We start from the raw sequence: 24,886 nt of genomic DNA on the forward strand, positions 1-24,886 counted from the left end.
ATGGACTAAAAATTAAAAACATAAACTGCAAACCTTTACCCTGTCCTTGGATTTGGAAGGCCCTGTAGACCATTCTGAGCCACAGAGCACACGTGGGCGCTGGGGACAAGACCAGCTCTAGAGGTGAGGGATGACCTCTGCAGATTCTCTGTCAGAGGGCTATGTGAGAAAGAGATAAAACAGGCCTATAGTCCTGCCACATGCTCTGCAAACTGCAAAGGAAAACCGGGCTATCCAGCAAGGTTGACCGAGAAAACAGCAGCACTGTTACAGAAATTCAGAAATCATTTAAAAGACAGAAAACGTTACTTTCTCAAATATCGTGAGCAAATGCTGCAAAGCATGACTTCACCTACCCCCAATTTTATATCTTCCTCTGATATTTTGTCATCATACTTTTGTGGCTTCCTCTGAAGTGTTTTGATAAGATAATTTTTTTTCCAGGTATCTTTCATATGCATCAGCTTATTGGCATCAACGAGTTAGATAATACATTTAGCTACAATACAGAACTACATTAAACATAATATGTACGGTATAAAGGTCACTGGAACCAAGTTGACATTTTATTGTATTTCAGCATAAAAATACAGGGCAACTTTTGTGGACATTATTATTAATTTGAATTCTGTACATGCAAAGGCATCCAAATATACTGTCTTAAAAGAATAAATGCTCAGTCAATGCACAATAATTTTTGGATCAAAGCTCATTACCTCCATGCTGTCCATGAACTGGGTGGGCCACTCTGACCATTAAGTTTTTCCAAGAGGTGAAATGGTTCAGTGGCCCAGGCTTGGGAGGTTCAGCTGAGTTCAGATCCTGGTCTTCTTCTCCCCAGCTGTATGGCTTCAAGCAAGTCACTTAGTTTTGACGGCTCAGTTTCCTCATCTGTAAAATGGAGATGGAAAGCATCGTACCTAACTTATAGAGTGGTTTTGAGAAGTTAATATACATCAAACACTTTGAACAGTGTCTGGCACTTAATAAGCTGTAACTAGCTGTTCTTATTCAAATGGATTTTCTCCCCTGAAAAAAATGCATTCAAGATAGTTTGAGGGAGCCTGTGTCCCATGTACCAGACATGGTTTCTCCCATTTGGCAATGTCACTGAAATGATATGTGAGGACCAGGCATTGTGCCAAGGTAAGGCAGACATCCACTACCCATGCAAGTGTCCATGGGTTTTCTGCCATTTCTAGCTATGGGATTCATTTATCACAGCTTTGGGGAAATACTTTACCTATTTTATTCCTCTTGTCTGTAAAATGGACACAAAATACTTGCCTATTTAGAGTTCAGTGCAAAATACTTGCTGAATAATTAGCTTACACAGTGTCTAGTATGAAAGAATATTGGGGCCGGTCATGGTGCCTCACACTTGTAATCCCAGCACTTTGGGAGGCCGAGGCAGGCAGATCACCTGAGACCAGGAGTTCCAGACCAGCCTGGCCAACATGGTGAAACCCCATCTCTACAAAAATACAAAAATTAGCTGGGCATGATGGTGGGTGCCTGTAATCCCAGTTACTCGGGAGGCTGAGGCGGGAGAATCGCTCGAACCCAGGAGGTGGAGGTTGCAGTGAGCTGGGATTGCACCGTTGCACTCCAGCCTGGGCGACAGAGGAGACTCTATCTCAAAAAAAAAAAAAAAAAAAAAAAAAAAAAAAAGAAAAAGAAAAAGAAAAAGAAAAAAAGAAAGGATATTGGAGGTTGGAGGTGAAAAGTAACCTTTGTTACCATCTGCGCTGGAGTTTGGCATACTTCACGAGGGGCTTGCAACAATCTGTTGAAGCGCTATTATTGCATCTGTACTTGGGCATTGACAGGTTGGTCTTACCCACTGGATCCCAGTCATGCTGTAAACGGGGCTTGCTTTGGAGTCTGTCAGACCCGGCTTAGACCCAGGCTCTGACAAAGTGGGTGAGTTATGCAGCTATTTGGTGGCATCTAACACCCTATCCTAAAGGTCTGCTGTGAACAGGAAGGAGGCGTCAAATTTGCAGTGCCTGATGAGGTGAGGCCAGGACCCAGGAACTTCTATTCCCTCCCATGCTCAGAAACAGTAAGTGTTCTTCTATCTGCAAAGCTAGATGCTTAGCACATCCTGGGTACTTTACTCATGATTGCTAAACTTGAATTTGTGAGAAGTCATTTCAAAAGTCAGATCTAGGACCAAAAACACAATATCTGTCAACATGAACTATAGATCACAGTTTTCCTCCAGCCCAGGAGTCTCCTTTCAGTAATCGCTTCTTCTCCAAATGTCTTCATTCCCTAAATAAAACAAAGAGGTAAGAGATTTGTTCATTTCAATTCCCACAATATAGCTTACAGTCAAGGACCGGAAGAGTTTTCCAATTTTAGGTATGTTATTTCTCTGTTCTCTGAAATGGGTACGATACTAAAGAACTTGCTAGGATTTAGTGGAAAGTACTTTCTCAACATTTGGACTGTGCATTTTATTTGAATCACGTCTCTCACATTCAAATTTGTTAATGTTAACGTCAGAGAGTAAATGACTAGAGAGTCAGGACGCATGTCCACAAAGAGGTACTCTTATGGGCTCTGGGGGAAATAGTCATTATAACAACATCCAAGGGCAGACAGGAACATTTATAGTCATGGATTAATTATCCTTTTCATGTCTCAAGTTTACATCACTGTGAAAATTCTTCCTCTAAGGTTAGGTGGCAGCTAATGTGAATCCTAACTCGGGTGCTGGATATATTTATTACGGTGGTCTTTCTTTACTGTTTCTACACAAAGTCGAGTGGACATGGACATCCAGAATACTACACATTCTGAAGCAATAAAATCTAATATGCTGTAATATTATTTCCTGCTTCTGTTTAAGATAGATACTTAAACGCTAAGTTACATTTTATTTAATCTTTAATTTTTTTAAATAATGATTTATCTCTACCGCATTCTCACCCCCCTCACACTTTTTGAGTCCACCTCGCTGGATTTTGTGAAAATAGATCCTTCACACACAACAGAGAAGGAACTTTCTGGAAGGCTGTGCTCTGGAACTGCCGTCTTCTCTCTCAAGTCAAGTACATTTCTGTCTTTCTTAAAGCTACAAAACTACAACAATGTTTATATTCATATGAAGTATTTCAGCAATTCATAGCCAATTTATCAATGACCACGCAGCTGCAGGCACTGCAGTTTAAAAAAATATACCAGCTCACTTAGTGTTTACATAGGCTCTGAAAGCCCCACATCCTAGCAGGGGGACGGGAGCCACCGGAGTCATTAGAAAGGTACGCTGGAGCGCCTGCCTGTGATGGTGGAGGGATGTTTGCCTTATAGCCCAACACATCATTAAGGACACAATTGTTATTTAATGTGGCACAATCATCTTTCTACTCTTCATGAAATCCACTTAAGTAATTACCTTCTTAGCTCATTGGCTCCGTGAGCTGCCTGGTTAGAAAGGGTTATATCTAAGGAAATATTAAAAACCGGGCTCACACTGTTGCCCCTTTAAGCTGACTTGTATTTATTAATATATTCTAAATGAAGATCTTTCTTCCTGCCCTGAAAGAGGGAGGAAACTCCAAGGTAAATAAATGCTCTGGAGCATTGGCAGGGTTTAAAGGGAATAAGAGCACATTAGCCAAAGTCTCCTCACTGTCAGCCATTCTTAACAAAGCAGCTGATACCTGCATAATGCCTGGCCTCTTTGTAGTTTCAGTCTGACATCTGTTTTAGCCAATCAATTTTTCATTAAAGTCAAAATGCTGCTTTAAAATTTGCCTTGGCTTTCTCTTTTTAAGACAAGAACAAATTTATGACGAAAATATTCCTTTACAAAACTCGGTGCAATAGCTTACTAAGCTGTGTGGATCTTCATAAGTGCCATAGTTTTGAAGACTCACTTTGAATAGTCTAGATATTAAGATGGAAGGTTTAAAGAACCCACAGAACTTATTTTCAGAGCACATTTAAATGTCTTTTAAGCAGATTTTTTTTTATTATGACGTGTCCAAGATGAGCTCGCAGAGATTCAGCATCATTTAAGGAGAGCAGAGCCGAAGTACAGAATTGAAATTACTTGAAAACACACATCTGCATTTTAAACTTTAAGCTCCCTTTCAAAATACACTGTACAATCCATGTTTACTATAAATACTGCGAGGTAAGTCTGAAATACCTTTATCTTATTTGGTGGATCTGCGTTTGAGCCTCTTTGTTTGAACAGAAGTGTCAGCTGTATTTTACTTTATTATATAAAAAAGTTTCAGAATTTAATTAAGGGTCAAGTACCAGCAGTAGATAAATGCAACAGCTAAAGCATATTTCTGATCACTCTGAAGTCTGCAATCATGAAAATTATTATCATTGAGTAAAACTGGTCTCAATGATGGTGACTGGGAGATGGAGTCTGTGTTACTCAGCCATCATTTACATAATAATGGGTTCCAGTTTTCATCAGCACCTTTTGTTTGTACAGTGCTTACTGCTACAGTAAATTGTCAAAATGTCATTCCTCTCCAATCAGCCAGAAAATATCAACAGTAAACAAGGCACAGGAAGAAATTCTCTGATTAGGAGTGTGGCAGAGGAAGAGTAGAGCTGAAGTCCCCGTGATCGCTTGAAACATGTTATTCTGGTGTTCCCAATAATACAGTGGTACAGACTATGAAAATTACTTCTCTCTCTCGCCACCTCCACCCAGCCCCTTTAATGAAGAAATACCACTCTGCTTCCGAGGTCACCAGGAAACCTCAGGACGATCACTGGGGATTAATTGATTTACATATGTATTTGTCAGTTTTACTCTGTTCCCTCTTACTGGGGATCAGCCTCTCCTTTTTTTTCCGGCAGGGTATTGCAGATTAAATGGGGCCAGATTCTCCTACAGTGTTCTTGTCCCTGCTTGGTTCTCTGACTCCTGGCCAGTGGGGTTTCAGAGAATAAAGGAGCTGTGGAGAAGAATTTGGCCCGTGCCCATGCTGCTATCACATGGGGCAGTGTCAGAGAGGCTCCCGTCAGCTGACTCGCCAATAATCTTCTTGTTTCAGCTGAATTGTTGCCAGAGCAGGAACTCAGGAGCTGGGGAAGAGCCCCAGGCGGCAGCAAAGTCTTCCACTCTTCGCCTTTCTACTTGGCCATCACTTGAACTCAGAGACCAGGGACTAGGAAGGAGGAGAGCCAACTCCACATCCAGCATTTAGGGCACCGAGCCGAGTGCCCAATGACCAGTTCTCTCTCTTTCTGCTTTCCCTGAACCCCAGGCCACTCTTCTACAACATTTTAAAGTCTGAAAGAGACATGAAATCAACAACTCTTCCTGTTCCTCAGTGAAATCTCCCCAGGACTAGGAAAGGATGAGGATGAATTAGTACAGTATATGCCTTATAACCATTATAGTTACAAAGTATATTAAAATTAAAGACTTCACATTGTGTCTGAAATAAAAATGAATATAGTGGCATCCTGCCAAGAGTCCCAGAAACCACTCTTGTGTGGAATTGAAACATTTGGCTCATATAATACTTAATTTATTTTTATGAAATGACAAGTTATATAAATGTATGTTTAAAACAGAGGGGCACAACGTTTTTTTGGTAAGTTTTTTTTTTTTTTCCTTTTTTTTTTTTTTGTGTTCTGGCATATATAGCTACATGGTTGGGACTTATTTCTAAACAGAACAAAAAAGAATATGTTTTTCCAAAATGGCGTTTTAAAGGTATATGTTCCCCAGATATTTCAAAATATGATCACGCAGTCAGGTTGCTCATGGCAAGGCTCACAGTACCTTCACTGGAAATGAATAGGAGTTTTAAGATCTATTGAAATGAAGTGTTGACATCAGGAAATATTTTGTACTGCTTTCAGGTTTCTTACCATGCACTTTATTTTGCTTGGCTACTTTTAATTTTTTTCCCCCACTTCTCTTTGAAAATCCGACATTGTCCAAACCCTTTCGGTTAAGAAGCGTGCCTGAATGAAAGCTCCGTGCTGCTGTGGTGGTGCATCAGTAAACAGGGGGCCCGAGGAGCGGGCAGCGCGCGGAGAAATAGGGCTGATCAGCGGTAATTACCCTGACACCTCATGCAGTACAGGGAATTAACTCCTAGGACTTTGGGCCGAATGAAGAAGAAGTTGATGTTTCACGTTGTGAATGCATCAGTGCCTGAACCCATTACCAGTTTAAACGGAGATGGGAATTTACTATACACTTTTTTTTTTTTTTTGGTTGGGAATGTAGACCGGTGTGCAGAGAATGAGAAAGTAATTCAGGATGCAGAAGGAACCACAATTTGTATTTTTATTAAGGCTTTTGCCTGCTGCTTCTATATCATATCCATGACACATAGATACAAGAGAAGGTCCATGGCAACCATTGTCTTGAAAAGAAGGAGCCCGTTGTCTTAAAGAAGAGGTTAGTGTGTCACCAAAGTAGGTGAAGGTATTCCACGGCAGACCCATAGAAAGGAAAGTGCTCGAAAACACAGAGCAGGAGGGGAAACACAGCTCAAAAGGCAACTAGTTAGCAGCTGCCACTATGACCTTTAACTGCATCCATGGTAACTGGGCTAAAGATGGAGTTCCATTTTATTATTCTCACACCCACAATGTTAAGCCTGTGAATCCCATTGCAATTTAATGGCTGAAATCAGAAGGCAGATCTGTGTTCATTGGACCGGTGCCGATACCCTCTTAGCTAATGAGCGCAATAAACATTTTCATGCCAGGAAACCAGTGCAAGTGGAAATATTATGCCATACAGAAATATATACCCAAACACAAAGAAATGGTCAGTAAAGTCAGTCTTTTATGTATATTTGCATATTCTAGCATTCAAAGCCAATCATCTTTTAAAAGAAGAATAAAAAAAGCTGCTAGACTATTAAAAACTGTGGCATACCACAAAGCTGGTTGTGAATGAGAAATCAGAAGAGTTATGAATTCTAGAGCTAATGACTATTACTGCCTCTTCCATTATTTTCCTTAATGAATCTTATTATTTGTCAATGTGTGCTTCCTTTTATGTGGCTCTAATATACTTCAGGCCTTTTCCCTGACTATAGACTGCACCTCCAGCTGGGGCAAAAACCACCGCAAAAGCAATACCAACTTTTTTGGTAAAGGGAAGAGGTTTTATTATCATCGCTTTGCCTTCACAGCTATTTAGTTCATAGTTCCTTAAGAATTGGTGACAACAGTGTCATATTGTTGTTACAGACATTGCAACCTGCAAGAATACATAGATCATGCTTGTTTGTTTTGAAACCCCAGAAAAAAATGATAATGGGAGCTCATGGCCAGTGAATTAGCCTTTGAATGCATGCTGCCTCTCTGAACAACTGCTGGTAACTTTTTTTTTTTAAACCAAAAACATGTAAATTTAAGTTCAGAATGAGATGGCATCTGAAACTGAGCTCCTCAATTTAAGAAATAGCCAGTTTCAGAGGTTGAAGCATGAGTAACACATTGTATACAAAATTTAAACTGTGATTTTTCTGTTTCACTCTCCTAATAATTCTTTTCACAAAACTTTTAACGCATTAAACTTTAGCTATGTAAATGTTCTGCTTGTGTCAAAAGGTTGCCAAGAATTATCCTTGAAACCTATCTTAGATTGCTTCAATAAGGCACAGTATATAAAACTCCATGAGCACCTACAGATAATGTAATCTATGGTATTTTTCCTTCCTTTCTTTCAAATTTTTCCTCAGAAATCTTAAAATACTCCCCAACTTTATTTTTGTTAAATTGTTTTTTGAGCAAAGATGAGGGCTTAATAACTTTCCTTATCAGGAACAATATATTCTTTTCTTAGGGAACAATGTCAGGTATCCATTGTTGAGAAAAAGCTTTAACTATTTTACTCACAGAAGCTGCTTGTCCTGGAACCTACAAAGGTCAGAGAGAAAATAATTTGGGTGCTTCTTATCTTTTAAAACAATGCCACTTTTTATCATTATCAGAGAGTTTTGGGAAGGCTTTTTTTTTTTTTTTTTTTTTTAAGCGAGACAAAGGAAGTGAGAACTCAGAGACCTGTTTACTTGACTTATAAAAGGGCAGGCAGTGCCTCCATCAGTTAAATAAAAGATGTTCTATCAATTTAGACAATTATACCAAAGATTAAGAGTGTCATGAAGCTGATGAAATCTCCTAGGTAACATTAAAAAATAATATGCTTTTAGATCACATCATATATTAAATGACAACTGCCAATTTTTTTTAAAAAGAGTACTCAAAATTCTTTCCTGAATGACAATGTGAGGTTAAAATACTTTGTTCTTAACAGTTAACTTCATTGACATGACGCTTCTGCTTCTTGACTAAGGAAATTTGGCTAATAAGAGCTTTTTGTTTATTCCAGTAAAAGTGGACTGCAAGATATAGGATTTTAGGGCCTCCCTGCATCTTTGCTTAATTAAGGCATGCATAGGAAATGTTTTGCTAGCACATTACTTGGTTTAAAATATCTAAATATGGCTTATATTTAAATGGTTACCATCCTCTTGACTTGCCTTTCCCTATTTTATTGGCTCTTGAATGATTGTTTTGCTTATCGTTAGGCTAGGAAAAATTATTGCAAGCTTTAATTGAAGAAGTGACAGTAGTCGCCACAGGAAAGATCAGAAGAAGGACTTACGATGACCTCATTCCAGACCCAGCTCTGTGGAGGACTAATTGCAGGACCAGAGGTGAATGGTTTAACACAGCTGCCCTTCACAGCCCTTTTCCTCAATGTGCACAATAATACCTGCTCCTTCTTGAGGACTGTTACACAGATACCTGCCAGTTATGAGTGATCTGACACATTCTCAACATGGAGCTAGGGAAACCAAGAATCATTCAGCCACCTAATCTAAACAACATATTTGTTATAAAGTTCACATCTGGGTAGAAGATACCAGCACTCTTCTCAGCCTCAGTAAAGGCTCCTCCCCTCTTCTTGGGCCCAAGGAGTGAAGGGAGAGGCCCTGCACTCTTCTGACCACCCAGGTTGAGTTTGGGCCTGGGATCTAGGCTTTGGTGAGGAGCTCTAGGGGACCAGGGTATAAGCGGAGATGCCATCAGCCAGCCGAGACGCTGTCATCTCTAGGGAAGTCTGCCGTCCTCACCTGGCTTTAAATCACACTCCCTTGCCCAAATCTGCCTTCTGGTCCTCTTCTACCTCCACCTGAGCCTTCCAGCTCCTGGCGCAGTTTCACGTTTGACCCTCTGTGCTGCCAGGCAAAGCATCAAGTTCTTCTGTGTTGTTGGTGATAAGGCACAACAAGCCCATTGTCAGTGTCTACTTTTCAACTTCTGTTGAACCCCACAGAGTTCCTTTGCTCATGTAGAAGATGTCAAACCACCATCACTATTATCAGCAGCATCAGCAAGAACAATACTCATTTATTAAGCTCTTACTCTGGGCATATCATAAGGACTATCTCATTTAATCCTTATAGCAAGTCTACGAGAAAACCAATTCTGAGAGATAAAGTAAATTACCAGAGGTTGCAGAGATAGGAAGTTGTTTGGTTGAGCTGTAATTCCCAGAAAGAGCAACAGTGATAATATAAATATAAGGTTTGGTTGCATTTTTTTTTTTTTTTTTGGTACAGATACTAAGGTCTAAGGACACTTAGCTAGCTAGCCATGCTATTTGTGGACTTGGAAGATGGGCTTGCTTAGCTAGCCATGCTATTTGTGGACTTGGATTCTTTTCCAACTGATTTTCTTCTAACGATCCTAGAACCCTTATCAACTTGAGTGCTTAGAGGTATGGGAGAGAGAGGATTGGTTAGTAGACGCCCTCTAAGTTATGTCTATGGACTTGACTCTTGATCCTTTAATACTGCAAAACATTGATAGTGGTTTTTGACTCCAGCATTCCTTGTGTCATTCCCAGCCTGCGAGATGTCTGTGAATGACTTCATGCAGTAACCATGTGCTGTTTTATCTCCATGACCTGGTTTGTAGTGAGAATTCAAAAGTGTATCCATTGGATCAACTGACAAATTTTGGGGGCCTCCTGTGGCAAAATCGTTTTACTAGATGACTTCAACAGAAAAGGGATGTGGAAGAGAAATGATCGCAAGTTTTTCAGTTGAGGTGGGATACACAAATATGTATGTGTTATTCACAAGTACATATTACCCCTCACTCTCCCTTCAAAAAGAAACGTTAGGAAAGTAGGATACAAAGATGGTAATGCATCAAAACACATTTTGGGTGCTTAGGAAAAAGGACTTAGAAATAAAGGTATACTTGACTTTCCAAACATGTTCAACATGATTCAAAAACTGCTACAGGGTCCATATTAATATGAAGCTTTGTCCTCCCATCTGCAGCTTCAGTCTGTGTACAAAAGCGTGGACCATATGATGGTCGGAACAAACTGGGATTGCAGTCAGGTGTTTCCTTCAGAGCCAGAAACTCTCCAGAGGATTGGTGACAGGAACAGTTCTGATTCCAGAAGGGTCTTTTGCAATTACTCACTGTATTCTGACTGCAGGGGAGAGAAAGTCATATTGCAGAAGACTTGTGGGAAGAAGGCAGGCAAACAGTAAAAAAGCAATTCTCGAATATATCAGTTCTCAGACCATGGATGATGACAGGAGAAATGAAAGCAACATGTGTCAAATATGGTACAATGGCAATCTCACACTAGAGAAATGGGAAAGCACAAACACTAATTGGAAGAAACAAAGAACAGTTGAGAATTGTGAAATTGTTTTACAAGGGATAAGTCAACAGCATGGGTGGAATGGAGAAACACACAAACAGTGGACCCAGGTCTTTAGGTAATATTAATAAACAAGGCAATTTGCTTACTTGTTGGTTTAAAATGGAATTATATGGGAAGAAAATCAAATAATAATTCAAAATAAAAAAACTATCTCATCCTCAAATAAAAACACAAGTCTTCTTGTCAAATAATATACAACCAACCAGTTCTAGTCAATGTAGAAAATGTATTGAGAGTTAGTACCATACATTATTTTATAGTGGATGTAAAGAACATTTTTTCAATGTTCTTTAGATTATCTTGGTTTTCACTTGGGCTAAAATCCTAACCTCTAAGTAAACTGTGAATCTATTGTATATACATATTTACCATAATAAATCAACTATACTAAAAGTGAGTTTTATCCTGACTTGGGAGTCATATTATTACGTAACCTATGGGATGAAATGTGTAATCTCTTAATAAATCCACTCTATCATTTTGCTTTTTCATTACTTTCTTCTTGTTCCTAAAAATATAAGTCAGAAAGAGCACCAGTATGAATGCTATGTAGTATTTTAGGGGGAGAAAGTATTTTTTGGGGAGACATGGTACATTGAAGAATGATTAAGTATTGTTTTATATCATAAATCACTTGATTATTTATTTGATTTATTAAAATACGTTAAAAGTTCTATTATCTTATCAAAAATGACTTCTACCTGTTGTTGATGTTAATCTCTTGCTTGTTTCATTAACACTCTGAGTCTGCTGAGCTGTTCGTGATGGTAGGCATTAGACACATGTGGCTGATTACATTTTAATTCTTTAAACTTAAATATAATAAACAATTTAATAGCATTGGCCATGTCTTAACTGCTCACTAGCTACATGTGGTTACCATGCTAGACAGCATAGATGTAAAACAGTTCCATCATTACACAAAGTTCTATTGGACAAAGCCGCACTACATTCTTAATTTGAAAAGTGGAGAAATTTCACATCTTAATTAATTATGAAACAATTTTTTCCCCTTCATGTGAAAACAGATTTATTGCTGTCAAGTACTACTCCAGCACTGTTGTATTTCTGCAACTATAGGCAGGAACGGGACAGAGCATTATTGATTTTCAACAGTGCTAACTCCTCAGGGTTCTATTTTGCCTTTTGCTTGTATTTTCATTTTGTTGATCTCAAGATTTACTCTCATCTTAAGATATTTTGAGATGGGAGAATTGGAAGTTGAAATGTAGAATTATAAAGTGAAAAATGTTTTGTAAGATAATTTTGTCAGTATGTTTCATACGTCTTGAAACAGATCCTGTTATGTCACTTTCAAAAGAATACTACCTCAAATGTCCTGATTGTATGTCGCCAAATATTCAAATAGTGCTATTAACAATAGCGAAAACAGTTATTTTAGTCTTATTTTCATCTATTAGGAATAAGCTCATAATATATTGCTAAAAAAGAAAATCAGATTACATAGAAAGTATCTACGAAATGATATACCAAACTATACAAATTGCTAGCATTGGCAGTATAGAAGAAAAAAACTATGTAGGGATATATGCATTAGGAAAAAAATGGAAAAATTAATATCAGAAAAGTAATCTTTTTCTCTCTGGTACTTGCTTTCTTTTGTGCTTTCCTTAACAAATTCTTCTTTTATTTTTGTTTTTAATTGACACATAATCATTGTACATATTTATGGGGTGCAGTGTGATGTTTCAGTACATGTATATACTGTATAAAAATTCAAATCAGGGTACTTAACATATCCATCACCTCATACATTTATTATTTCTTTGTGATGAATCCTCTCTTTTAGCTATTTTGAAATATACAATACATTATTGTTAACTATCATCACCCTACCCTACTGTGCAATAGAACTGATAGAACACCGGAAGTTATTCTTCCTCTCTAACTGTAACTTTGTACCACTGGCCGATGTCTCCCCATGCCCTCTTCCACCTTATCCTTCCCAGCCTCTGGTAACCATCATCTTACTCTCCACTTCTATGAGAGCAAATTCTTTAGATTCCACTTATGAATGAAATAGTATACTTGGTTTTTTTTATGCCTGGCTTATTTCATTTAACATAACATCCTCCAGGTTCGTCCATGTTGCCACAAGTGATGGGATTTCTCTCTTTTTTATGACTGAAATTCTGTGCTATCAAACTTCTGTGTCAAGACTGTGGCCTAATTGTGTTCTCAATATCACAGCTAGCATGCAATGACCACTTATGGTGTTTTAGTGCTTTGTAGGTGTGATCTCGTTTAATCTTGCAGCAATAATTATTTCCATTTTATAGTTGAGGAAGGTGAGATAAACAGAGATTGAGTAATTTTCCCAGGTTCATGTAGGTTGCGTGTGATTAAGCTGAGATTTGAACTGAAACAGCCTGACTGCAGAGCTGCTACTCTGAACTTCAGTGTCGCTGAAGCCACACAAACAAATGTCTATCAGTGATAGAAAAAAAAAAGAAAAAGCTCAAAGAGAAAATTGCTCAATAACAAGGTAAGTCTTCTAGCAGACCGGCAAAGAAACGTAAATGCAAAGTTCTCCGGCTAATTGGGATTCCTATTGGACTTCTCATCTGAAGTGTGTAAGAATGAACAAAATTTTGCTACTGCAGATAACAGGGCCCAAAGATACTTCAAGCAAATGAGGGGCGGAAAACTGGGATTACTGCTTGAGAAAGGTCTAGAGTGGATCTCCCAGGTTGGTGAAATAAAAGGGGAAAACCTGGTCCCTGCTACTCTCAGGGACTATGGTCACGTGAAGCTGTATGCTCAAAAAGAAGGAAGACATTGGCACCAGTCTAGTATCAAGAACCAGGAGCAGCCATTCCCTGAAAAGAGTATTTCAAATACCATTGCAAGGCAAGAAACTCCTTTGACCACTGTAACACTGGTCCTGGAGTCAAGGTTCCAGGGATGTCACTTAGAATGCCAAAAACAAAAAACAAAACCAAAAAAATGTTCTGCCCTAAGAAAGAGCAGGAAAGGGGTGAACGGCACACAATAAAATCAAATATTTTACAGATGATCTACAAATCAAAATTTCAAACTGTGTTAAAGAATTCTAGGCCAGGCACAATGGTTCATGCCTGTAATCCTAGCATTTTGGGAAGCCAAGGACTGAGGACTGTTTGAGCTCAAGAGTTTGAGATCAGTCTGGGCAACATGGTGAGACCACATCTCCATAAAAAATAAAATTGTAGTCTGGCATGGTGGTGTGCACCTGTAGTCCCAGCTACTTGGGAGGCTGAGGTGGGAGGAGCGTTTAAGTCTGGCAGATCAAGATTGCAGTGAGCTGTGATTGCACAATTGCACTCCATCCAGGGTGACAGAGTGAGACCTGTCTCAAGAAAACAACAAACAAACCAGAAAAAAACCAGAATCCTAGTGCTAAGAAAGAGAGCCAAGATACCAACAATCCAAATATAAATTCACTATAGATGAAAATCAAAATAATAGGACAATGCTGGAAAAGATTTCAGTATGTTTATGAATCAAAGTAAAATAAATAAAAGAACAACATGTGTAACAAGAATAATACATTGCAAAAGACAGAAATTAAACAAAATGTATTTGTGTAAAATAAGTTGGAAATCTTGGGGCAAAAAAGTAGTAATTCACAAAAAATACTAAATTGAAATAAATTCTATATTGGACACATTCACAAGGGAATATAAAATTGAGAGATAGTACTGAGGATTTCATTCAGATTACTCCTATCTTTGTATCATCTATTATCTATCTATCTATCTATCTATCTATCTCTCTATCTATCATCTATTTCTATGTACCCATACATGTATATATATATACATACATACAGAGATATAGGTAGATAGATATTCTCTCTCTATTTCTATAATTAATTTACTGTGAAGAAAAAATATATATATTTATATAAATGTAAATGTATGAACTTGTAGAAGATAGGTCAAAAGGCTCTAAAGTAGGTCAAACAGGACTTCCAGAAAAAGAAAAAAGAAGAAATGGTGAAGTAATATTAGATAAAATGATGGCTAAAAATTTTTCATCATTGATTAAAGAGATGTGTCCTTAGATTAAAAATGCCCTTAAAAAAACAAAACCAAAAACTTTCAAATAAGGAGAAAATAAATCTTCATTTAGAGATATCACAGTGAAACAGAATCACATAAAAGAGACCACCAGGAAGGAAAGATAGTTTAACTTAAGTTCAACAGGTAGCTTCTTACTGGCAATAAATGATACCAGAAGACGATGGTTGGATTTCTTCAGTACTATCAACCCTAAATTCGATAACCAGCTAATTTATTAACAAATAAAAAGAGAAATATTTTTTAAAATTCAGAAGTGTGAAGATAGGGTTTAATACTTACAGACCTAATTGAAAAAAATTCCTAATGACTTCTCCAAGAAGAAAAATAAAATTGAGAGGAGTTGGATGGAAAAAAAAAATAATAAAACCAATAACGTAATTGACAAACACACTTTGTGTGTCAGAACACCGTTTAATGTAAAACAGATTGCTGTTCAGTGTATAGTTAACGTGAGCTAAGTCTCCTGTCTTTTTCAGAAAGGAAATAGAGACATCAAATAACCATTGATCTTATCAGAAACATTTGTAGTTAATATTCTGAGGTTAATTTAAAAGAGAAATATATAAAGCTTTATCAAATGAATTAGCATTAGAAGTAAAGAAAAAGGTACAAAGAAAAGAATTGCAGTAAAACTAGTTCCAAATATATTAGAAATTACAATAAATGTTATAAATTAAACACATTTATTACAAGATTGACAGTAGCCGTTGAATTTTTTAATTATCATTATTTTTTGAGACAGAGTCTTGCTCTGTTGCTAAGGCTGGAGTGCAGTGGCCTGACGTTGGCTTACTGCAAACTCTGCCTCTTGGGTTCAAGTAATTCCCCTGCCTCAGCCTCCCAAGTAGCTGGGATTACACGTGCCCGCCACCATGCCTGGCTATTTTTTATAATTTTAGTAGAGATGAGATTTCACCGTGTCGTCCAGGCTGATCTCCAACTCCTGACTTCTGGTAATTCGCCCACACCTCTGCCTTCCAAAGTGCTGGGACTACAGGTGTGAGCCACTGCACCTGGCCAGAGTGAATTTTTTTTTTTAAAAGCTATCTTCTGCTTATATGAAACAAAACCACATAGAAATATTGGAAATAAAAGAACAGAAATAGATCAAACTTACTTCCAAATGTTGGTACAGCAACATTTACTATCAGACAAAAAAGAATTTATGGCAAAATTCATGATTATAGTTAAAGAGGAACATTTCATAATTTTAGTGGTTAGACACACAAACTGTTCAGGTGAGTATATATCTATTTTTAGAATTTGGAATAACTATGACCTTGAAGGTCAGAGGATGGGGGAATCCATCCTCTCCACTTCCCTGCACACCCCTGACCTCAACACATTCTATGAGATTAATTTTTTTTTTCTCCTGAAATCCCTGCTATTTTGATATTCAATTTCTATGAGTGGAAGGAAGAAGTTAATTCTCTTTCCGATTTTATTTTTTATTGCGTTTATAGTTTAACTCTCCTTGCTTAGTTGTAGGGCACTAGAGAAGGCAATAAAAAGCATGTACAATGAAAATGAACAAGGAAAAAATGCAGAAGTTTTTTCTAAGGTGGAGGAGAGGAGTATTCACATTAGAGGACAAGGCAACTCACTAGACAGGATACACGGTGTGGAGGATACACGGTGTGGAGAAATGCCAGGATCATGGTTGGGGGAGTAAACTTCCTTTGTTGAGGTAAGGGACTTCCATTGGACTGTGGGAGAACCTCAGAGTGGGGAATCTCAGTGTGGTAAACACAGGCCAGCCCAAGTCCACCTTCTGGTAGAACCACTGAGACAGAGGGATTAGAGATTAAATTGCTGTCGGGGGCTAGGATGGAAAAGGAAATGAAGCATGGGTTTAACAGTGCCTTCATTTAAAAGCTGGAATATGGATGCAAATCGTGTTAGAAAAGGTTCAGACAAATCTTGCAAACATTGCAAGAAAGACGTGAACTGAAGTCCTTCTTGGGACTTCAGAGGACTCTGGTCTTCAAGCAGAAGAGAAAGAGCGTGGTTGCAGAATATTAAATCCAAAGAAAAGATGCTTGCCCATGACGTAATAATACTTTCAAATTGAAGTATCATCAGATTCAATTGAGAGCATTGTAGCAAATGTACAGTAGACAAGGTATAATTCTTAATATTTTAGAACTAGATAGTCCCTCACAATAGTTCAAAATTTAGAATATAATTTTGGTCACAGGAGCATGTGGTCTTTTGCCAAGCTGGGAAGGAAGACTAAGGGTTCTAGGTATTCTATTCCATCTGTTCCTGGTATTTACAAAGCTGAAGTGACTTAAATTGGAGCTTCTCTGATTCTCATTTGAATGTTGCTTGAATAAGGGGAAAATAGCTAAACAGGAGAAAGTCTGAGCAGGACTTTGGATTCCCACACTGGATTTTACATTAATATTTTAAACCTTTTGATGTGAATTAATATTCAGTTCTGTTTTGAGCTTTCTCCTTTTCCCTGTTTTCCTCTCCAGATCCTTCCAGAAGAACCACAGCCATTGTTGATGAATCTGGGTGGGGGTAGAGCTTGTCTGCTGGAGGTGACGCAGACACCATCACCCCAGTGTAAACACCATTCATGCAACTGCAGCCACCACCGGGGCCGCTGGCCAGAGCACCACTTCCCAAAGCCCAGGTAAATATATTTCCTTTAGCATGACAACCCTGGCAAGACAGCAGAAAACCAAAACATAACTAGCTTTTGACATAGCCATTTTATTGGAAATATTCTGTTTTTTATTAGAAAGAGTGAAGGTGTTTTTGATTTTGTCACTCTCAATTATTGTACATTTAATATAGAAAAACAAGTACCTTTCAAAATCCTGGTCACACTCGAAAAATATTTTTTAAATGTAAATATAGGTTTTTAAAACATACATTACTTCCAACAATTAATGACCTATTTGATTAACAGTAATCACATGGAGTTCATTGTTGATTTTCTTTTGTGTGATAATTGTACATGTTTTTTTGAAGTGCCCTTTTATGGAGGAAGGGGAAGAAATTTCCTTTTGCCTGGAACAAAATGGAGCAGTGCAAATACTTGCTGTAAAATAAGGAAATGTGATTCAAATGACTTGAGTTTGGGGATTACTGAGAAATTCATTAAAACAAATTGTGAACTCAATAAAGGATTGTGTGGGATACTTTAGGTGGTAAATATATTTGTATTTTGACCTTGTGGTCAATTCCCAAACTTTACCAGTTATCTTAGTGTTTGTTTTATCAAGGCAGACTCCCGAGAATAACCATTTTTGTGTCTTTCAGATACTGCAGCAGCTATAAATAGCTTTGTAGCATTACATTAGGTGAGACAGCCCAATATCCCATTGCATGAGCAATGTGGAATTTTGAATAAAAAGTAGTTTAAATGGCATTTTGGTTTCAGTAGTGAAATTAAAAGCAAGAAACAAATCACAGAAGAGGGACAAACAGATGTTTCTCTGATAGTTGGATTCCTTAGAAAATTGACTATAAATTCCATGAAGATAATTATTAACACTGGATTATATAATCAGCATGATTTGACTGGTTATCTACAAAGTCATTAAAAAGTGTAAGAAGAATCAAATGTATATTGTGTACCAAGCAGGAACTGCTGTTGGTCTTTGTTGAAATCCCTTCTGCAAATCTTTTTGTATAACTTAATTAGCAAAGTTAAAATTAAGATGAGGCTCCAGTGTGTTTAGATAAAACAATTTCTATGAGAGGACACTTCATTAAAACATTTAATAATGCAGCAAACTCTCAGTTATCAAAGACATCTCTTTACAAAAACTGTTTTTGCCAGTGAATAAAATGATTCAATCTAAGATATTTATTCTGTTCAATAAATATTCAAATTTTGCCTTTACTGTGGGTTCATATTCCAGGTGCCTGTTATATGCTCTGCTGACATCACTGATTGCTAGTCTTTATAACAATGCTGTCCCCTAGGATGTATTTAATACGTGTTTATTGAGTGTCTACTATGTGCCAGGCACTATTCTAGGCTCTACGGGAGCAGCAGTGAAGAGGATAAAGTGTTTACTCCCATGAGGCTCACATTCTGAGAAATGCAATAAGCAAGAAAACTCATAAATAACAGATATTTAGTACATTCACAGAGTTATGCAACCATCACTACAATTTCAGAACATTTTCATAGCTCCCAAAGCAAACTCTGTTCTCTTCAGCTGTCATCTCCAATCCCCCTGCCTCAACAGCCCTAGGCAATCACTAATCCATTTTCTGTCTCTATAGATATACCTATTATGGACATTTCATAAAAATGGAACCATATAATATCTGGTCTTTTGAAATTAGTTTCTTTCACACAGCATAATGTTTTAAAGATGTATTCACATTGTAGCATGTGTCAATACTTCTTTTTTATTGCTGAATAACAATCCGTTCAGTGGATTTTATTTATCCATTCATCCATTGATGAGCGTTTGCATTGTTTAAGCTTTTTTGCTATTAAGAATAAAGTGGCTATGCACGTTCCTGAACAAGTGTTTGTGTGGACATATGTTTTCATTTCTTTGGAATAGATACCTAGGAGTAGAATTGCTGGGTTACTTGTTTAATGTGTTGAGGAACTGCCAAATTATTTTCCAAAGTTGCTGCATCATTTTACATCTCCACCAGCAGTTTATGAAGGCTTCAATTTCTCCACATCCTCCAGCATTTGTTATTATCTGTCTTTTTTATTACAGCTATTTCTAGCGGTTGTGAAATAGTGTCTCATTGTGATTTTGACTTGCATTTCCCTAATAACTAACGATGTTGAGCATTTTTTCATGGGCTTATTGGTCACTTATATATCTTCTTTGGAGAAATGTTTATTCAGATCCATAGCTTATTTTTAAATTGGATTACTAACCTTTTTGTTGTAGAACTGTAAGAATTCTTCACTCTCTCTCTATAGTCTAGATATGTCTCTTATCAGATACATCATAGGCAAATATTTTCTACCATTTATTCTGTTGTCTCTTTGCTTTCTTGAAGATGTCCTTTGAAACATAAAAGTTTTAAATTTTTATCAGGTAAATTTGATCTATTTTTCTTTGTGCTTTCGGTACCATATGTATTGTTTGTGCTTTTGGTACCATATCTTAGAAATCATTGCCCAATCAGAGGTCACAAAGATTTACTCCTGTGTTTTTGTCTAACAGCTTTATAGTTTTAACTCTTTCATTTAGGCCTTTGATACATTTTGAGTGAATTTCTGTGTATGATATGAGGTAGGAATTATGTGCTAATTTTGATGAAGTATTTATTACCCCAGGAAGGGAATACATTTTCTTTTAGTAAAAGTGTTTTCAGAAAGATATTGTTCATTTATTAAAAACTATTTTGCTTAAACCAGGCACTTTTCTGTTAATACAATAGAAAAATCCTTAGCTTTCAAGGACGTCATATTGTCTACTGACAGATGTAAACAAACAAATAAATAAATGTAACAAACGCAAGTGGCGTAGGAATGATAAAAACGACAGAATGGTGAATGGGTGGAGAGTGCCGAGGGTGTTGTTTTCATTCTGAGTTGCCAGAGAGGGCTTCTTGGGTAAGGTAATATTTGAGCAGAGACTTGAAGGAAGTGAGAGAATAAGAGCTGGGGATCTCTGGGGGAAAAGCATTCCAGGTGGAGGGAACACAGTGCAAAAGCCCTGAGGTGGGAATGTGGCCCCCGCCGCCCACCCCATGCCTGTGGAACAACCAGGAGCTCAGTGTCGCTGGAAAGAGGAGAGGAGTGACAGTCTGGGAAAACTGAAGACGTGGGGGGAGCTGAATCATGTGGGCCTCATGGATCATGGTAGACATTTTGGATGTAACGTGTATTGAGACTGGAAGACATTGGACGGTTTTGAGCAGAGAGACCAGATGAGCCAACTTACGTTTCACGAGGGCCACCTTGGTGCAAGCTGGAGAATCGTGTGGAACCAATTAGAAGGCAATAATTCAGGCTAGAGAAGATGAAGGCTTGATTCAAAGTGGCATGGCTGGGGATGGTCAGGGGCTGGGCATATTTGGATGATACAACTTGAGGCATGAAAAAAAAGTGAATAATTAGGGATATTTCCAGGTTTTTGGCCTGCGCAACAAGTCGTCATTGACTAAGATGAAGGAGAATACAAAAGGAGCATATCCTGAGACAGAGGTAGGGGTTCAGCTTGGGGCATAGTAAGATTGAGATGCCTAGTTGATGATATCCAAGTGGAAATGTCAAGTGGGGAGCTCAGTACAATTCTGGCTGTGAGAAGAAAGTTCTTAGCTCTTAGCTAGAGGTGTAAATCTGATGCTAACAGCATAGTGTTGGTGATTTTAGCCTTGGGACTGGATTCTGTCACCTAGGAAGGGAGGAGGATAGAATTGGAAGGCATCAAGAAGTGGTTCCTGCGGCATTCCAATGGTCCATTTCTACGCTGAAAGAGGAAAAAGAATTGGCAAGGAAGTCCTAGAAGATGTGACCAGTAAGCTAGGAGAACCCAGAGTGATGCCTTCATTGGAGTGGATTCAAGGGGAAATTGGAGGGAAAAGGAGCAGCGAGAGCAAGATGACAATGCTATTTAGGCTAAACAAATATTAAACGACTACTTCCTACGTGCCAAGAGTTGTTTTAGAGACAGGTCGGGGAAGAAAAGAGACCCACACCTAACCTTTGTGAGGATGACATTCTAACAGGGGGAGACAGACAATGAAATGATAGGTGTGCAAATTACACAGTACTGAAAGGTAATTCCTGCTTTGGAAAATATATTGAATAAAGATCATCAGGTGGGGAGCTTGGGAAGTGGGAAGACTGCAATTTTAAGTAGGATGGTTGGGGTAACCTTTATTGCAAAGGTGGCATTTGAACAAAGACTTGAAGGTGGTAAAGGAGTTAGCAGGTCCTTGAGAGAACACATCAGACAGAATTTGCCCCTGTACCAGGGCTGAATGGGCCTAAGGAGACAAAAAACAAACAAACAAACCAAACTAAAACAAAAGAAAACAGCAAAAGTACCAGTATGCGTAGAACAGTGTGAGTGAGGAAAGCAGTATTAGGAGGCTTGAGTGGAAAGATGACAAGAGACCTGAATGTTAAGGACTTGCAAGCCATCATAAGGACTTGTGGGAGGGAGCCATTGGAGAATTGCATGGAGGAATGGCATGATTGGACAGCCTAATGGGTGGTGGACAGGCCAGACTCTGGTCATATATATATTTAAGAGACAGGGTCTCACTATGTTGCCCAGGCTGGAGAGCAGTAGAGTGAACCCGACTCACTGCAGCCTCAAAATCCTGGGCTCAAGAGATGCTTGTACCTCAGCCTCCCAAGTAGCTGGGATGACAGGAGTGCCCTCCTACACCTGCCTAATATTTTTGGCAATTTTTTTGTAAAGATAGGGGTCTCACTATGTTGCCCAGGCTCCCATCATATTTTAAAGATAAAGCTTATAGGATTTACCGATGGCTGTGGGAAGTGGAAGTAGGAAGGAAATCCAAATTGAGTGTGCAATTTTGACCTGAATGACTGGAGGGTTTGGGCGGCCTTCACCTGAGAGGGGGAGGATGCAGGGGAAACAGATAGGGAGGAAGTAAATGTTTTTGTTTATTCAGTTACTATTTATAAAGTATTGAAGTAATAAGTTTTCAGGGAATTTCTACTTAGTCAAACATATTTAGCATTAACAGTCTACTGAATTTAACTTCTTAGTACTTCCTAGGGCCCTTCAATATTTCATGATTTTTTCATGTTAATCTGGTATCATCTAATCCTGTGACAAACCACGAGAATTTTCATTTTAATAGTACATTCTTGACATTCAGTGGTAACTAAATGAAATTTTGTAGAATCTGTTTTTATGTCTATTTTTTGATCTCCCCAATTTGAATTTTGAATAAACAGGCATCTCTGTTTATTTGTAATTCATGTTTGAGAATGATTCATGCTCTTAAGACGTAACCAGCTTTGGCTTGAAAAATTAAATAAGCCTTTTAAATATTTAAGCTATATAGTTTTGTACTAAATATAAAAGTTAAATAAGCAGAAAGTTCACTTTTGCTGTGATAGCTTCCATTTGTAGCTTACAGCTCTGCAGTGTATTTTGTATTGACCGCAGTTACATATCCGTGCATTTGCCAACTGAAATGAACAACATGCTTAATTTTCAGATAATGTAACCTAATGAATACACACGCCCAATACTTTTTTTTTAATTCAACTGAAGTGATTATAAGGGTGTGAAACACATTTGACCCTGTCTTCGTTCCTCTTATAAGTCCCTGTTTTACAACAGAATACTTGAGACTGAGGAATTTATTTATTTATTTATTTGAGACGGAGTCTCGCTCTGTCACTCAGGCTAGAGTGCAGTGGCCGGATCTCAGCTCACTGCAAGCTCCGCCTCCCGGGTTCCCGCCATTCTCCTGCCTCAGCCTCCCGTGTAGCTGGGACTACAGGCGCCGCCACCTCGCCTGGCTAATTTTTTGTATTTTTTTAGTATAAACGGGGTTTCACCGTGTTAGCCAGGATGGTCTCGATCTCCTGACCTCGTGATCCACCCGTCTTGGCCTCCCAGAGTGCTGGGATTACAGGCGTGAGCCACCGCGCCCGGCCGAGACTGAGTAATTCCTAAAGAAGAGAGCTTTCTGTAGCTCACGGTTCCACGGGGCGGGAAGTTCATGGGACATGGTGCCAGCATCTGCTCAGCTTCCAGTGGGGGCTTTTGTGCTGGGTCGTAGCATGGACGAAGGTCAACAAAGAAACGGCAAAATCCGAGGGGGTCCTCGCTTTATAACAGCCCCCTCTCAGAGGAATCAGCTTATTCTCACGAGAAGTAATCCAGTCTAAGGAGAGCAGAACTCACTACCATGAGACCCATTCCAGGCCATTCATAAAGGAACTCCCCGTCAATGACCCAAACATTTCCCACCGGGCCCCACCTTCCCCACCAGCACACGGGGACCACATATCAACATGAGATTTGGTGGGGTCGAGCTGTATGTAAACGGTAGAGTACCTGAAGCTCAAATATCACATTCCACTGAGGCGTGACCTGACCGCCAGGGAGCTCACTGGTGGTTCATTGAGCAGTCCTCTCATAGCAGTCACTTAATATCTCGATTACAAACATGATCTCCTTGTATTTCAATTGTACGCTTGCCCGTCTGTCCCTCTGTTCTGGCAAGTGCTCCCAGAGCAGAGAGCCAAGACTTACGTACTTCGGGCCCGGCCCCCCCCCCCCCCCCGAGTCTTAATGGTTCCTGCTATGGGGAAGACGTGCAATAGATGTAGAAAGATGTAGAGAGAATGCATACATTCGTAAGTGGGCAAATGCTGCAAACATTTTTAACACACATAAATGCTGTATCCGAACTCTCTTCGTGGAAAGTTCAAACAACCACCCAAAAGCAGCTTCTCTCCAATTTTTCACTGAAGCAGAGTCCAGGACTTGTGAGACCACTTGAGGCGTTCCTCCACGGCTGCTAAGGAGCCTGAAGAACTGAGGAGAGAAAACAGGGCAGAGTCACTCCAGCCTGAGTGCAAAAGTAGATGACGCTGTCCCTTCTCAGAGTCGTTCTTTTCCATTCTTGGTGTAGGAGTCGAAGTTTCTTTGCTGGGCTTCACTAGAGGTGATAATTCTATAACATAATATGCTTAGTTTTTCAGATAATATAACCTAACGAATGTACACGCGAGTAGGTTCTATTCCTTTTTGGCCACTCTAGCACAGATTTCTCCCAAAACATTTGGGCAGTGAACAAAAGCTAAAAAAACTGCTCCTCTCTGGTGCTATAAAAGATAGCCTTTGGCAGGTCACGCAGGCCTTTATAGACAGCATCTTGTCTTCACAGCCGCACCTCCTTTTTTGAGGTCACATCACCAGCATTCTGAGTACTAGCGTACCTATTTAGGACACGAGAACATGCAGCTATCAAAGAATTTGCATGGAGCACATGGCTAGTAAAAAAACAACAACAAAATCCCACTGTTCTAGGATTTCTCCATTGATTTGAGGGAACCAGGGAATTCTCTAGCAGCCATAGTTAAGGGTCACTTTAGCAATTGGAAACAATGATCAAGCAGCAAATTGTTGGCAGGGGACATCCAGACAGAAGG

General features: G+C 38.8%; 1 long non-coding RNA gene across 2 annotated transcripts in view; it reads right to left on the reverse strand.

The window, feature by feature from the left end:
- Window positions 1-15,138: 15,138 nt before the first annotated feature.
- LOC105490149 (uncharacterized) overlaps window positions 15,139-24,886 on the reverse strand; it is a 57,757-nt gene continuing 48,009 nt past the window's right edge. For both annotated transcript variants that reach the window (XR_011612080.1, XR_011612079.1), the window contains one exon: window positions 15,139-24,673. This is a non-coding gene — a long non-coding RNA (uncharacterized lncRNA). The remainder of the gene's footprint in view (window positions 24,674-24,886) is intronic.

The sequence above is a fragment of the Macaca nemestrina genome, chromosome 13 (assembly GCF_043159975.1).
Source record: "Macaca nemestrina isolate mMacNem1 chromosome 13, mMacNem.hap1, whole genome shotgun sequence".
Classification (NCBI taxonomy): domain Eukaryota; kingdom Metazoa; phylum Chordata; class Mammalia; order Primates; family Cercopithecidae; genus Macaca; species Macaca nemestrina.